This window comes from Homarus americanus, unplaced genomic scaffold (genome assembly GCF_018991925.1).
Source record: "Homarus americanus isolate GMGI-L3 unplaced genomic scaffold, GMGI_Hamer_2.0 scaffold24922, whole genome shotgun sequence".
NCBI classification, from domain to species: domain Eukaryota; kingdom Metazoa; phylum Arthropoda; class Malacostraca; order Decapoda; family Nephropidae; genus Homarus; species Homarus americanus.
Window position 1 is genome coordinate 4,805,000 of NW_024722610.1, and position 16,726 is coordinate 4,821,725.

Below are 16,726 nucleotides of genomic sequence, written 5' to 3' on the forward strand. Positions count from 1 at the left end.
ATTGACAACACAACATACATACAGGCACAGCACAGAATATGGTTTCTCCTCTTGATCTTTTTTATTTTTATTTCTTTATGGTTCTTTATTAATTATTATTTATTATTATTACATTATTATTATTATTATTATTAACATTATTATTATTATTATTATTATTATTATTATTATTATTATTATTATTATTATTATTATTATTATTATTATTATTATTATTATTATTATTATTATTATTATTATTATTATTATTATTATTTTTCATTATTGTTTTATTATTTTAATTTTTGTATATTTTATTAAAAATTTACTTATCTGTATTATTATTATTAATTATTATTATTATTAAAAAATATTATTATTATTATTATTATTATTATTATTATTATTATTATTATTATTATTATTATTATTATATTATTACATTTTTCTCCCCTAGACCCTCATCCGAGGAATTTTCCGGGTACCAGTGAGTTCTTTCTATAACGCATGTTTTGACAACGTGAATTGGCTCTTACTGTACTGCGCACATCATTGTCATTTCTAAAACCTCATTTAATTCATATTACGCTATATAACATTCAAATCCACCGGCAGCAGAACCTCAGAAAACAGGAAACATTGATAAGGATACTCACCTACTCAATGTTACTAGACCATGTCATTGTATTGTACCCAGGACAGTTATATCATATTAATTGTATGTATTCATAGCATTAAGGAGAACTCAAGGGTATGCATAAGATGAATGTTAAAGATCGCAGTTGAGCCGGACTAGTGTACTGTAGGACTAAGTGTGGATCAGGGTTTGAAGGTCATACTATTTACGTCTGTGAACGTGTAGTAGCATAACTTCCACAGATATATGAACATGAGAACAATAATCTGGAAAAGGATAAAAGTATCAGAACTATGTGTGAGGTGTTGGAAGTGATCTAGAAACTATGTTTCAAAAAGAATATCTTGTATACCCAGCCATGAAAATACGATGCTAGGCTTGTCTGGTTTGGCGCCTAAGCCGCCTCGGGTGTGCCGCGTTGATATTATATCAATAATTTACACCGGAACTAGCAAGCCAGACCCTTAAGTGTTAATTTAGGATTAAGATATGTATTTATAAAGCATGAGGTCACAATAGATAGGAAAAATGGAGATGTGGGAACCATAGGAATCAAAGTCAAAATTGAAGATTGGAAGCTGTAGGCCTAAACAGAGAGGAGGTGAGAGTCAGGACATCACCCTCAGTGATACCTCGACTTCTCCCAGCACAGGTCAGTGTCCTTCATCATGCTTTATTCAACCTAAAGGACTTATCTAGCAGTTTTACATCTTAAAACCTTGCCTGATGTCATAAAGTGAAGTCATGTGTACTAATGTGTGGTGACAAAACCCTCCAGGACAGTATTCTCAGCTGCAGTGTTTTTCCTGTCTGTCCTACATAATTACAATTACATTTGCTACATGGAATACAATAAACACTTCCATTTACATTCAAACTTGGGCTATTCATATTAACATATTGGTAATGGTTGAGTCATACTTGAAAACAACATTAATATTTAGAAGCGAGGACCGAACTAACGGGACAAATTCATTACGATAGGGCAGAGTCAAAATATTCTTAAGTGTAGGAACTTGTCTGGTTTGAGAGGAATGAAAGAATTTTTAGCCGTTTTAAAACAACGATCAACAAACACAGAAGGGTACCTTGAGATTTTTGTGCAATGGAACGAATGTGTTTCAATTCATCGTCAATAAATTCAGTACAATACGCGACATCTTAGAACATAGCAGAAAAAAAGCGACATTTTGGTAGACTCAGGTGATTTGATAAAAAGTGTATGAAACTGTCTACCTGTGTGGGCTTTCTGTATACCTTAAATTTATAGTTTTGGCCATTTCTCATGATAAGCATATCGAGGAATGGAAGGGATCCATTATTTCTCTTTCAATTTTGAATGTGATACTTGGGACAATATCATTATGCTTGTCTAAAATTCCAATGGGTCACTGTTTCTAGGCCAAGACAAGAACATCATCTACATATCTATACCATGGAGAATAAATCCACTATATTGGGTAGTAATCTAGACTCAAAAAACTCCATATAAATACAGGTTAGAGGAGCAGAAAGACAATTACCCATGCTCATGCCAAATATTTGCTTGTAGAACTTCCCATTGCTCTAAACACATTGTCAGTTACGCATAACTCTATCAATTTGAAAAGTATCATGTTCAATAGTTAAATCTAACAGTTGTAATTTATCGTTAAGAAATGAAAGTAGGTCTTTCACAGGTACTCTAGTGAACAGAATTTACATCAAAACTATTAATTCACAAGGTTCATTGTGTTTCTTAGAGTTTATCAATTAAATCACTGCTGTGTGTATATGAATTAGATATTTGGCCTGTAAGAGGGATAGCATCTTTACCAGCCACGTGGATAATTTGTAAGTCTGGGAACTCACGATAGGACGTAATGGATTGTTAAGCTTGTGTGTTTTGATCAATCCATACATATATAAGGTAAAATTAAGGATTGATTTGAGAAACTTTGTTTGATAGATCGGGTTCTTTTTCAATAACATCTTCATTTTGGAATTAGATAACATATTAATATTTTTCCAGGATCTTTCGTAAGCTCACAATACGTGCTTTCATCACCTAAGTAATGAATTCATCTTATCATTGTAAGTCACTTTTTATCAATATTACACAATAGCATTAGACTTATCAGCCAGTAATATGGATATTCTTATTTCTCTTCAAGTTTAACACGCTGTTCCTTTTAGAATGTTTAAACAAATTTCTTATGTAAACATTATGTATACAACTATATATATATATATATATATATATATATATATATATATATATATATATATATATATATATATATATATATATATATATATATATATACACACACACACACAGTATTTGCCCTACGCATAAGATGCACCCCTATTTTACAAGGATATTTTAGGAAAAAAATGGTACGTTTCATCATATAATTATTGAAAGTGATTTTAAATTGGTTTTAGAAAGCAAAACATATGATTTTATGCATGTAATCAATATATACTGAATCAACACGAAATCATCAATCAAATCAAATTTCAATTGTTTATTTCTGACAGAGAAGTGATCCTTGTGCTGTCACTAGGTACCCCCAGCACAATAACACCAGGAGCATCTGCAAGTGTCACAAGTATATACAGTACAAATATTATAAAGGCTTACTAAACCTAAGGAAGGAAGGATACCTTAACACATAATAATGTTATTTACATAATATCTGGCCAGTAAGAGGAGGATCATCGTGTCTCCGTCAGGGGTCGAGTGGTGGTCCAGCAGGCGTCACGGAAGCGTTGCGTGTGGGGACATCTTAGGAGGTAGTGGATAAGATTGCACAAGATCGTTGCTCAGGGATGCGGAGATACCAATCTCCCCAAGCAAAGTCATACCCAATGATGATACGGGCAGCAATCACGTCCCTTTCCCACGACCCTTTCCCATAGACATAAGAGAGTCAGGAAGTTTACGGAGGACATCGTACCAGGTGGCGAGGAGTCCAGGGGAGGCTGCTCCCGAGCTTCTCTGTTTGCAGGCGAATTTGGGTCCTAAGCTGTGCGTTCCGAGGAACAACGTAGCCAGGTGTGGCCTTGTTGCAGCTAGCCAAGGCCATCCTGCCTCATTCCCAAGATACCCACACATGACTGGGTATCCACAGGAATGTCACAGGACAGCCTCATCCAGCGTGGATGTTAACCCTTGTATTCGAGAGGATGAGGTCAGGAAATCATCTCGAAACACTTACCGATCTGTAGATGATGAACGGTGTTATATATAGATGATGGATGGTGTTATATGGTGATAATGGATGTTGTTATATGTAGTGATGATGGGTGGTATATGTAGTGATGATGGATGGTATTATATGGTGATGATGGATGTTATATGTAGTGATGATGGATGGTATTATATGTAGTGATGATGGATGGTATTATGTAGTGATGATGGATGATGTTATATGTAGTGATGATGGATATTGTTATATGTAGTGATGATGGATGTATATGTAGTGAAGATGGATGGTATTATATGTCGTGATGATGGGTGGTGTATATGTAGTGATGATGGATGGTGTTATATGTAGTGATAATGGATGATGTTATATGTAGTGATGATGGATGGTGTTATATGTAGTGATAATAAGATGTTATATGTAGTGATGATGGATGTTATATATGGAGGATGATGGTACGTTATATGTGATGATGGATGGTATTATATGAAGATGATGGATGGTGTTATATGTAGCATTGATGGATGATGTTATATGTAGTGATGATGGGTGGTGTTATATGTAGTGATGATGGGTATATACATATAGTGATGATTCGACAATGAAAATAAAAACAGCTTTAATGTTAAAAAAATATACTTTTGCTGACCGTTGTAGTAAAAAAAAACACGAAACTTACATAAACACCGTTAATGAACCATTGATGGAAGAAGAAGTTTTGGGGACTGAACATTGAGACAATGTGGAGCCCCGGAGGGTGGCGTCATACCAACCTAGAGAATGAGCGCCAAGCGTTTCTAAGTAGTACTGTACTATAGTAACATTATACTAACCTTGAAAGGAAAATAAATTAAATTCTAATAAAGCTAAAAAGAAGAAATACATTGGTATCTTTGAATACTGGTACATGCAGACAAAGCAAATATTTAGTTGAATATTAGTACATCAAGCAAACAGGAAAAAATTGGAATGCCTTGGGCACAGAAAACTGAACTTCAGTTAATATCATAGGCTACAGTACATAGCCAGCAGCAAAAAAAAATAAAAAAGCATCAAAGGTTTATTTAATCATCATCTACAAAAACCTAAAAATCATCATCTTCAGAACTAGGTAAATCAACATCCTCAAAGCCTGAAAACTCACTCACTGCTGCATCCATATTACCACAGTACTCTCTTCATCACTGGAAATTCTCTACAACAGTATCTGTCAATATTTTCCAGCAATAAATCGTCCTCAGTACTATCAAGGGCATTAATAATGCCATATGTTTTAAAATGATTTCAACCTCCTTTCTTTTTACAGCATTCCATGGACTTTACCCACACACACTGTGGCTAGTAGGCCTCGCTTCTTCCTGTCGGTGCCGCTTCAGAATCCGAAGCCCGTAACCAACTGGTTAGGGCTTCCTGAATTATTAGCTTAACGAGTCGTCAGTTGTCCAACTTTCCTCTTAACAAGCTCAGTCCTATGAGCCCGAAACTGGTCCCAAACTAATGCAGAGGCAGGTTTCTTTTAATAGCCCACCAGACCATTAATTTTATTCCGCATCCACAATTTCCTATTCTTCCCCATCCATCCAAACTTTTGGATGGACATGAAAATAAACCCATTGGGGTATTCTTTCTTTAGGTAATGTCTTTCTTTCAGTAAATTGTAGGTGGCAATTTTGTGCCATCAGCATGCTAAAAATCGTGTGGTGTGTCTGTGGCTGATGTTTTAACGGTCAAGCAGATTTAAAGCACCTTTAAGAGTCTACCGTCTTGTTTGATGGCCCATCGAATGTCAGAGGGACTTCGTCCATATTTGCTATCTGTGAAAGTTCAAAATTAATATATTTCTGGTGTATTAATCATGGCTACCCGTGAAACTCAATGTTATTATCTTAGCATTCAGCAGACATTTTTTGCTCCTATTCTTGTTGTAGCCCCTCATACATAGGTTAGTTCTCCTCATAAGTCTGGAGCACCATGCTGTTCATCTCAAAGCCATTGATATATCTCTGTTCGTTGCTGTCAGTCTTGAATGGTGAATAATCATTTGGTGGATACTGAATGCCCAAGACTTTTTGGTCTAACACTAGGTTGCTATATGAACATTAACAAAAGAGGATGTTCCAGAAGACATCCCAAGCTCTGCCTGGCACACACACTTTGCTATGTAACCCTCGATGCAGCCGTGACTGTTTTATGCCCTGGAAAAGTACAACAAATCGTAAGCACTTTAGCTGTGGCAACAGCGACAAACCCACAACAAAGACCAAGATCAAACACTGTCACTGCAGGTTAAAGACTGGCCAACCACCGGTCACGTCACAGTTGTCGACACACGTACTATTATGTGGAAAGTACAGATTATGGTTGAAAATTGCTAAAATGCCTAAAATGCAGGACAAGAAAACAAATGCTACAGTGTGTAAAAAGCCATAAGAAAAATGGTATATTTTTCAACATTTCATTTATGGCTAAAAGCACTAAATACAAAAAATATAATAATGTATTGAAGAACAAGGAAAAGCAGTACATGGCACTACAGGCTAGCCTGCAAAAACTGCTGGCAGTTGTTGACAACACTGCACAGCGTACACACGTGATTCTATCAGCTGACGAAAACTGAACGAGATCTCTACGGTTTCCACCTCCCTCTCTGGGCCCTCTCTCGTCATTACAGTTTCATGTTTTTTCCATGGAGAAATGATGGAAGCCGTCTCTTAACCTTTCTAATTTACTCAATGGTCAACACGACTGGGGAGGAGAGAGGTCATTGGTCTGTGTAGGATTCCCCTCTACAATCCCATTTTTTTCGTGATAATACTGCCTAGTGCTGTTGTTAAGCTTTCAAGTGGTTTCAGCAGTTAGGTTGACCGCAGTAAGAGTTATATAGGTCTACCATCATCTACGTGAAGTAATATAATGTAATGCTCTCTCAATTTGCTATCCACACACACACACACACATTCTCCTTTCATTTTCATTATTCAAACTTCCTGCTTAAATGAGGTGCCTCCCCACGGTGCTCCCCTTCCACAACTAAACCACATATATCACTGGTTTACCTTCCTTCCTACGGTGCTCCCCTTCCACAACTAAACCATATATCACTGGTTTACTTCTTCCTACGGTGTGCTCCCTTCCACAACTAAACCACACATATCACTGGTTTACCTCTTCCTACGGTGCCCCCTTCCGCCAACTAAACCAATAGCTATATCACTGGTTTACCTTCCTACGGTGCTCCCTTCCACAACTAAACCATATATCACTGGTTTACCTTCTTCCTACGGTGCTCCCCTCCACAACTAAACCACATATATCACTGGTTTACCTTCTTCCTACGGTGCTCCTTCCACAACTAAACCACATATATCACTGGTTTACCTTCTTCCTTACGGTGCTCCCTTCCACAACCAAACCACATATATATCACTGGTTTACCTTCTTCCTACGGTGCTCCCCTTCCACAACTAAACCACATATATCACTGGTTTACCTTCTTCCTACGGTGCTCCCCTTCCACAACTAAACCACATATATCACTGGTTTACCTTCTTCCTACGGTGCTCCCCTTCCACAACTAAACCACATATATCACTGGTTTACCTTCTTCCTACGGTGCTCCCCTTCCACAACTAAACCACATATATCACTGGTTTACCTTCTTCCTACGGTGCTCCCCTTCCACAACTAAACCACATATATCACTGGTTTACCTTCTTCCTACGGTGCTCCACTTCCACAACTAAACCACATATATCACTGGTTTACCTTTCTCACTTCACATAACACAGCTGTGCCAAAAACAATCGTTGTATCATCCATGGATCAGCAACAATAAACACACAATACCATAATGAAGAGTAATACAAACAATTAGTAGTATTAGAGATGAGGGAATACCTGAGGGAGCAACGACCTGTGTCACTCCGGGGACTTTCCTGCCATCCTAACCCGACCCGGAATATACCTCAACACTAACCTTACCAAACCCGGTGCACTGACATAATTTATATATTTTTTTTTATATAATACAGAAAAGAATTATAATCCACTGAACTGCAGGTAAACTGGACTTGGGGGGGTCGTTTCGCGTATTATTACTCGGAAACAAAAAAGTCTGATTTGCAGGTTGAGTGAATCCCCGTAACTATCACAGTACGGTAAATATAACTGCCTTACACCTCATGTAAACAAATGCTCGAAAAACACTAAGACAATCCTCTGTCACGCAACGTTTGAACCCCCGACGATAGTTACCAAGAGACGCGGTCAACTGAAGCACTGGACGCGACGTTGCATGAGTAGCGGTGATAAATTAAGTACTGTTGGGAGTAAGCTGATACAAACTGTGGCCGAGTATGCATAAGTACTGTTCTGCTGAAGGTGTGTAGAAGGGATATAAAGTTTAACCTAACTTAGCGGAACCTAACCTAAGTTAACCTAAGCTTACCTAACCGTAAGAACTGAAGCTAACTAAACACTATTATCTGGGCCCAGTTTTTATAGGTCACCAATTCTAACATAAGAACCTAAGAATGGAGGAAACTGCAGATGGCCTAGTGGCCCATACTGGGCAGTCCCATTTACACCCAACCCCTATTGCTCATATATCCACCTTACCTATGTTTGAAGTTACCCAGCGTATTCGAATTAATGATGATGTTTGGTACTTGTTCCACTCATCCACTACTCTTTTTCCAAACCAATGTTTACCCATTTAGCGCCTAAATCTAAATTTGTCTACGTCTCTCGAGGGAGTGCAAATTAAAATGCTTTAACCTGTTTCTGTACTCAAAGTTCCCAACGCCCGGGATGTCTTGTCATTCCCCTCTGAATTCTTTCTAGGGATTCTATATCCATTCTTTAATACCGTGACCAGAATTGAACTGCGTAATCCAAGTGAGGTCTTCCAACCGCAAGAAATAGCTTTAGGATAACTTCTCTAGTCTTGTAACTAACACTCCTTTGTATGAACCCCAGTACTTTATAACCTTTGTTTCGAGCAAATACACATTGTTTACTTGACTTAAGATTACTACTTATCATTACTCCTAAATCTTTCTCACATTCGGATTTCTCTATAACATAGTTGTTCATCTGATATCTGGTTTCTCTGTTTACATCTCCTCAACAAAGTACTTTACATTTGTCCACATTCAATTTCATCTGCCATTTTTCAGACCATTCATTTTTTTTTTAGATCTTCCTGTGTTTTGCGGAGTCCTCGTCAGATTTAATTACACGCCCTATTTTAGTGTCATCAGCAAATTTACTTATGTTTCTGTCTATGCCGATATCTATGTCGTTTATGTATATAATAAGTAATAATGGTCCAAGTACTGAGCCTTAGGGTACTCCACTGGTGACGTTACACCAATCGGATTTAGTGCCGTTAATGCTCACTCGTTGTTTCCTGTCGTTATCACGCACTAATCCATTTTAGAATATCTCCTCCAATGCCGTGAGCCTCCACTTTTCATTTTAGTCTTTCATTGGGGACTCTGTCGAAGGCTTTACTAAAGTCAAGATATACCACATAATAGTCGTGCCCCTCGTCCACTGATACGAAAACAGCTGAAAAGAATGTTAATAGATTACTTAGACATGAACGCCCGCTTGTGAAGCCAGGTTGGGAATCATTGATCAACTTGTACTTCTCCAGGCGATTTCGAATAGAGTTTGAAATTATTGCTTCCAGTACTTTGCCTACAATTGACGTTAAGTACCAGGATTCTGGTACTACACCTGTTTTTAAGGCCATGTTAAACGAATTTGCTAAGGGCATACTAAGCTCTTCCTTACATTCCTTTAATACTCTGGCAAATATCTCATCGGGACCTGGTGACTTATTAGGCTTTAGCTTGTCTATTTGCTTACTAACGTCGTTACTAGTCACTACTATCTCGCTTAATCTATTTTCTTCACTATCTCTGTATACAGTCGGTGCCTCAGGTTGGTTAGGTTGGGGCTTAAAAGGGCTTGGGGCCCCATTTGTCATGTACAGAACGCTCCTGGTTAATGAACTCAATGGTGACACTGTTTGGGTGGTGGTTGATGGTAATAACAAATAATGACAAATGGTTTTACTCTATGGTGAGTGTTGGCAACACTGTTAGGTCATGTGGTATACTGGCAACACTATATGGTTCTCAGAAGTAACCCCAACACACCTGGAAAGGGGTTCTGGAGGGCTTCTTCTTAAGAGTACCAATGAATAACTACAGTAATTTGAATTTCCATAGAACAATAAACATTTTGTTGCAATTTGATGCATTTTCAACTATCCTAACAATATATATAGTCTATTTATATGGTGTCATGGTATGTGGGACACACTGGAACAGTGTTTTGCTTTGTTTTTTAACAGGGATTAGCCCACCCGGGCACAGGTCACTGACCCACATCGGGGCCCGGGGGCGAAAATGTAATGATAATGATAATAATAATAATAATTCAGATAAGTACAATTTTTAATAAAATATACAAAAATAAAAATAATAAAACTGCAATAATAATAATAATAATAATAATAATAATAATAATAATAATAATAATAATAATAATAATAATAATAATAATAATAATAATAACACTGCAATAATCATAATAAAGAACCATAAAGAAATAAAAGAGATCAAGTATGTTGTGTTGTCAACGGTAAGAGAAACAATATTGTATAATGTATATAGTTTTGACTCATTGTCTGGGCAACAGTTTTTATTATAAATTATGTACTTGTGGGTTAAGCTGAAAAAGAAAAAAATGACTGACAATTGTCATGTTTATAAGGAAAGTTAAAGTATTTAATAATAAATGAAAATTTTTATTAAGGAGAATCAGAGACCCAGGCAATCATATTCCTCCCACATTTGGCTTAAGATTTCGTCCAGATTGAGGTCAACTTTTTGGGGTGTTTCTTCTGGTGTGACCTTGGCCACGTTAGGTGTATTTTGGTCGGGTTCGACCTTGGCCACGTTGGGTGTGTGTTGGTCGGGTGAGATCATGGCCACGTTGGGTGTGTGTTGGTCGGGTGAGATCATGGCCACGTTGGGTGTGTGTTGGTCGGGTGAGATCACGGCCACGTTGGATGTGTGTTGGTCGGGTGAGATCACGGCCAGGTCTGCTATGAAGTGAGACAGGTCGTATAAGTCCTGGTCGGGTTCGACCTCCATCAGGTCGGGTTCGACCTCGAACAGGTCGGGTTCGACCTCGATTAGGACAGGTGAGATCTGGTCGAGTTTCACATGGTGGTGGAGTGTTTTGCAAGGTCTTGGTGGTTTAGGAATATCTTTACACATTCCACTGTCAGTCCATTTTAAGCATTTATAATAATACAGTCGCTTATTTTCTGGTCCTTCCCTCGTGGTGAACTCCAGACCTCGGGTGGCCATTAAACGTCCGATATGGAACTTGTGTATCTCCTGAAGCCCATTTTGTTGACAGTACGTGTTATATTCTTGAAATAGGTCGTGTCGACCTACTATGTCGTTACTGTCGGATGAAGGAGAGAGAAACTTCTCGAAAAATGACGAAAAGTCTTCCTTTTTTTCAGCTGACGTTTTAACTCGTTTTGGCTGCTTGACGTTTTCCATGTCTGATTTGCGTTTTCTGTTGACAGAAGTATTTTGGTTTGAGGGAATATCCACCGACTTGCTTTTTACAGCTGGCTACGAGCACGAGGCAAGGACTTCCACACAAGGCTGAAAGACGACGCCTGGGAAGGCGTACTTCTGGCCGACGCCGTGAGAGCCCCCCACGCGCACATTGCATTTCGCACCTAACTTGGACATTAACCGTCCAATATTAACAACTGAAGCCGGGGAGATGCCTTGGCCATCACAGTACTTCTTATACTCGCGGACTAAATCTTCCCGTAAGATCAATTGTGTCGAAATACCGGTGAAAATTACTTTTTCTTCAAGGAATTTAAGGAATTCCTTCTTGCCGTTGAATCGTTGTTCAGGTTGCGTATTTGCCATTTTATTCAAAGTTTTCATCAGTGATGTCTTAAATTACTGTACAGTAGTAAACAAGAATTAGTGAGATGTCAAAAAATATAGTAAGAGGCTCTGTTAAAGTAATGTTAGTGTTGTATTGTAGGGATGTTAGTATTTTGTAGTGATGATGTTAGTGTTGGCTTAAAGTGATGTTATTGTTGTGTTGTAGTGATGATGTTAGTGATGTGTTGTAGTGATGTTAGTGTTGTGTTGTAGTGATGTTAGTGTTGTGTTGTAGTGATGTTAGTATTTTGTAGTGATGATGTTAGTGTTGGCTTAAAGTGATGTTATTATTGTGTTGTAGTGATGATGTTAGTGTTGGCTTAAAGTGATGTTAGTGTTGTGTTGTAGTGATGATGTTAGTGATGTGTTGTAGTGATGTTAGTGTTTTGTAGTGATGATGTTAGTGTTGGCTTAAAGTGATGTTATTGTTGTGTTGTAGTGATGATGTTAATGTTGGCTTAAAGTGATGTTATTGTTGTGTTGTAGTGATGATGTTAGTGTTGGCTAAAAGTGATGTTAGTGTTGGCTTTAGGTGATGTTAGTGTTGTGTTGTAGTGATGATGTTAGTGATGTGTTGTAGTGATGTTAGTGTTGGCTTAAAGTGATGTTATTGTTGTGTTGTAGTGATGATGTTAGTGATGTGTTGTAGTGATGTTAGTGTTTGCTTAAAGTGATGTTATTGTTGTGTTGTAATGATGTTAGTGTTGTGTTGTAGTGGTGATGTTAGTGTTTGCTTAAAGTGATGTTAGTGTTGTGTTGTAGTGATGTTAGTGTTTTGTAGTGATGATGTTAGTGTTGGCTTAAAGTGATGTTAGTGTTGTGTAGTAGTGATGATGTTAGTGTTGGCCTAAAGTGATGATAGTGTTGTGTTGTAGTAATAATATTAGTGTTGTGTTGTAGTGATGTGTTGTAGTGATGTTAGTGATGTGTTGTAGTGATGTTAGTGTTGTGTTGTAGTGATGATGTTAGTGTTTGCTTAAAGTGATGTTAAATTTGTGTTGTAGTGATGTTAGTGTTGTGTTGTAGTGATGATGTTAGTGTTGGCTTAAAGTGATGATAGTGTTGTGATGTTAGTGATGTGTCGTAGTGATGTTAGTGTTGTGTTGTAGTGATAATATTAGTGTTGTGTTGTAGTGATGTTAGTGTTGTAGTGACGATGTTAGTGTTGGCTTAAAGTGATGTTAGTGTTGTGTTGTTAGTGATGGGTCGTAGTGATGTTAGTGTTGTGTTGTAGTGATGTTAGTGTTGTAGTGATGATGTTAATGTTGGCTTAAAGTGATGATAGTGTTGTGTTGTAGTGATAATATTAGTGTTGTGTTGTAGTGATGTGTTGCAGTGATGTTAGTGATGTGTTGTAGTGATGTTAGTGTTGCGTTGTAGTGATGATGTTACTGTTGGCTTAAAGTGATGTTAGTGTTGTGTTGTAGTAATGATGTTAGTGTTGTGTTGTAGTGATGTTAGTGTTTTGTGGTGATGATGTTAGTGTTGGCTTAAAGTGATGTTAGTGTTGTGTTGTAGTGATGTTAGTGTTGCGTTGTAGTGATGATGTTACTGTTGGCTTAAAGTGATGTTATTGATGTGTTGTAGTGATGATGTTAGTGTTGTGTTGTAGTGATGTTAGTGTTTTGTGGTGATGATGTTAGTGTTGGCTTAAAGTGATGTTATTGATGTGTTGTAGTGATGATGTTAGTGTTGTGTTGTAGTGATGTTAGTGTTGCGTTGTAGTGATGATGTTACTGTTGGCTTAAAGTGATGTTATTGATGTGTTGTAGTGATGATGTTAGTGTTGTGTTGTAGTGATGTTAGTGTTTTGTGGTGATGATGTTAGTGTTGGCTTAAAGTGATGTTATTGATGTGTTGTAGTGATGATGTTAGTGTTGTGTTGTAGTGATGTTAGTGTTGCGTTGTAGTGATGATGTTACTGTTGGCTTAAAGTGATGTTATTGATGTGTTGTAGTGATGATGTTAGTGTTGTGTTGTAGTGATGTTAGTGTTGCGTTGTAGTGATGATGTTACTGTTGGCTTAAAGTGATGTTATTGATGTGTTGTAGTGATGATGTTAGTGTTGTGTTGTAGTGATGTTAGTGTTTTGTGGTGATGATGTTAGTGTTGGCTTAAAGTGATGTTAGTGTTGTGTTGTAGTGATGATGATGTCATTGGTGCTGTGTGTTGGTGGTTATTGGTGCTGTGTATTGGTGGTTATTGGTGTTGTGTGTTGGTGGTTATTGGTGCTGTGTGTTGGTGGTTATTGGTGTTGTGTGTTGGTGGTTATTGGTGCTGTGTGTTAGTGGTTATTGGTGTTGTGTGTGGGTGGTTATTGTGTTGTGTGTTGGTGGTTATTGCGCTGTGTGTTGGTGAAGTTACAGGTGTGTTGGTGGTCATTGGTGCTGTGTGCTGGTGGTTGGTTGGTGCTGTGTGTTGGTGGTTATTGGTGCCAGTGTTGGTGGTTATTGTGCTGCATGGTGGTTATTGGTGCTGTGTGTTGGTGGTTGGTTGGGTGCTGTGTGGCTGGTGGTTATTGTGCTGTGTGTGTGGTTGGTGCTGTGTGTTGGTGGTTATTGGTGCTGTGTGTTGGTGGTTATTGGTGCTGTGTGTGGGTGGTTATTGGTGCTGTGTGTTGGTGGTTATTGGTGCTGTGTGTGGGTGGTTATTGGTGCTGTGTGTTGGTGGTTATTGGTGCTGTGTGTGGGTGGTTATTGGTGCTGTGTGTGGGTGGTATTCTTGCTGACACCAACTGTAGGAGTATCGAGGCAACCAATATCCATAAAAACTATGCTGGACTGGCCATGTTACCCGCAGGGACGACAGTAGACTGCCAAAGCAGCTACTTTACAGTCACCTAACGAATAGTACACGTAATGCTGGGGGGCAGCTGAAGAGGTATAAGGATAGTCTTAAGACAAACCTGAAAACATACCAATTCGACCCCCTCGCGTGGGAGACGATTACTCCACACCGTGACGTTTGGAAGAGCACCATACAAGAAAGTGTTAATACTTTCGAGTTAGCTCGACTGCATAACGAGGTAGACAAGCGCCACGCCGGAAAGACGCTGCCGCTGCCCGTCCCGCACTAGACGGAGCTCCCTACACGTGCAACTTCTGTGATCGACCCTGCCGGTCCCGTATCGGCCTCTTTAGTCATCTCAAAACTCACCAACCTGGGTGACATCCTTAATGACTCACATCACTGTATCATAGCTGGATGGTCGTCATATTCGATTCCGAGTGACAGCAAAGTGGTGTTGTATGTGGGTGGTCATTGGTGTTGTGTGGGTGGTCATTGGTGTTGTGTGGGTGGTCATTGGTGTTGTGTGGGTGGTCATTGGTGTTGTGTGGGTGTATTTGGAGCCTTGGTTGTTGACGCCTGGCAACCAAACACCGGGCTGGGCTGGGCCGGTAAGGTGTATACTGTACAACTGAAGGCGGCCACTTCCCCAAAACATGGTTATTGATGACTATATGCATATACTATTAAGAATTACGCTGAATTGTGGGTTTTATGTTGTATGTTATTTTATCCTTATAAAGGTCTTAAAAAGTTTACATTGTGATTCTACATAATGACTGCAACGGTACGATCAGTTGAGCGGTGTAAAGCCGCCTTATTGTATCGACAGGAAATGTTACAGTACATTATTTGTAAAGGAAATGTTACTTCAGATTTAATTTAATAATAATAGTGCAGCTTCAACAGTAATGGTACCAGAAGTTTTGCATAATGTTTACATAAAACGCCCGAAGGACGAGTAGAGGTGGGGACCTTGAAGCCTTGGCTGTGTTTCCTTATAGATTGTGAATCATTCAACAAACGGGACAAACTACAGCCACTTTGTGTGATGAAATTTAAAGGGATTAAGTGCGTTTGAACACCTAACTACCATATTGTCAAATAATGGAAAATTTGATCCAGGAACAATTACTTGTACCAGACGTTTGGCTGGCGGCTGTAGTGAAAACCCTCGAGTTTGGATGAAATTTAACTAACAATTTGGAGTATAATATAAACCTCTATAATAATCATTCAGTATTATACCTAACCTTGGGTCTATAAACCTGGTCATTATTGCACAGTGATTGTGGTGCTGTGACAGTGAACACAGTTGAAGTTGCTTACTTGTAGGCAACACGAGCGCTCTGACATCGAACCGTGTAGTAGTCAGGTGTGAACGCCCTTGCCAACCCGCCATCATGTTGCTTCTTCGTCCACTGTGTCTTGCTTGTACTTGAGGTTTGTTCATTCACCGTAAGTTTTAGTTAACCTTTCATGCGTGGGAAGTAGAATAACAGTCTTTCTGGGTTTCCTTTCACTAAGAGTCTATACTATATGACACCTAAATGCGTTAAACTGTGTCGGTTCCAACGCAATCCTAACAGTTGCTTCGTGTTGCCCTTCAAAGGATTGATTTTGTTTTGTTTTTTCAGAACAGTAGGAAAGGTAGTGTTCATCACACCACGAGGACTTCCCCTCTACACGACTCATGACCAACTGAGTCGCTAGTAGTGGTGATTGGTGAAGGCAGAGTCACGCGACCCCGCCACGTTTGCACATCACAGAGCATGCGTCGACTTGTTGCGAGCACTATGCATCACACCCCTTGCCCGACAGACGCTATAATCATGAGCTTATCGTAGGAGTTTCTCAAGTCATAGAGGACGCTGACGTTTACCAATAAATTCAATTGTATTTAGTCGAGCATTGTTTAAATCTCACTCTATTAATGATTCAGTATCGGTCGTGTTATTTCCTTATTTGCGTATCGTCAGTCATCCTTCTGAGTTCAATTACCAAAAATATTCACCACCACCAACTTATATAAAAAAAAATCTCATAGACTAATGTTTAACCGTGTATCAGAGACCGGCCATGTAATACACCGAACATTGATAACAGAACAAAATAATGGTCACACGTTACCTAAA

General features: G+C 38.7%; 1 protein-coding gene across 2 annotated transcripts in view; it reads right to left on the minus strand.

The window, feature by feature from the left end:
• LOC121862917 (serine/threonine-protein kinase MAK-like) overlaps positions 1–16,413 on the minus strand; it is a 48,613-nt gene extending 32,200 nt beyond the window's left edge. Inside the window, exon 1 of one of the 2 annotated variants that reach the window (XM_042361332.1) lies at positions 15,921–16,413. The gene's annotated coding sequence lies outside the window, so the exon portion shown is untranslated. The remainder of the gene's footprint in view (positions 1–15,920) is intronic. The other variant, XM_042361333.1, reaches the window with a different exon arrangement.
• Between the last annotated feature and the right edge of the window lie 313 nt (positions 16,414–16,726).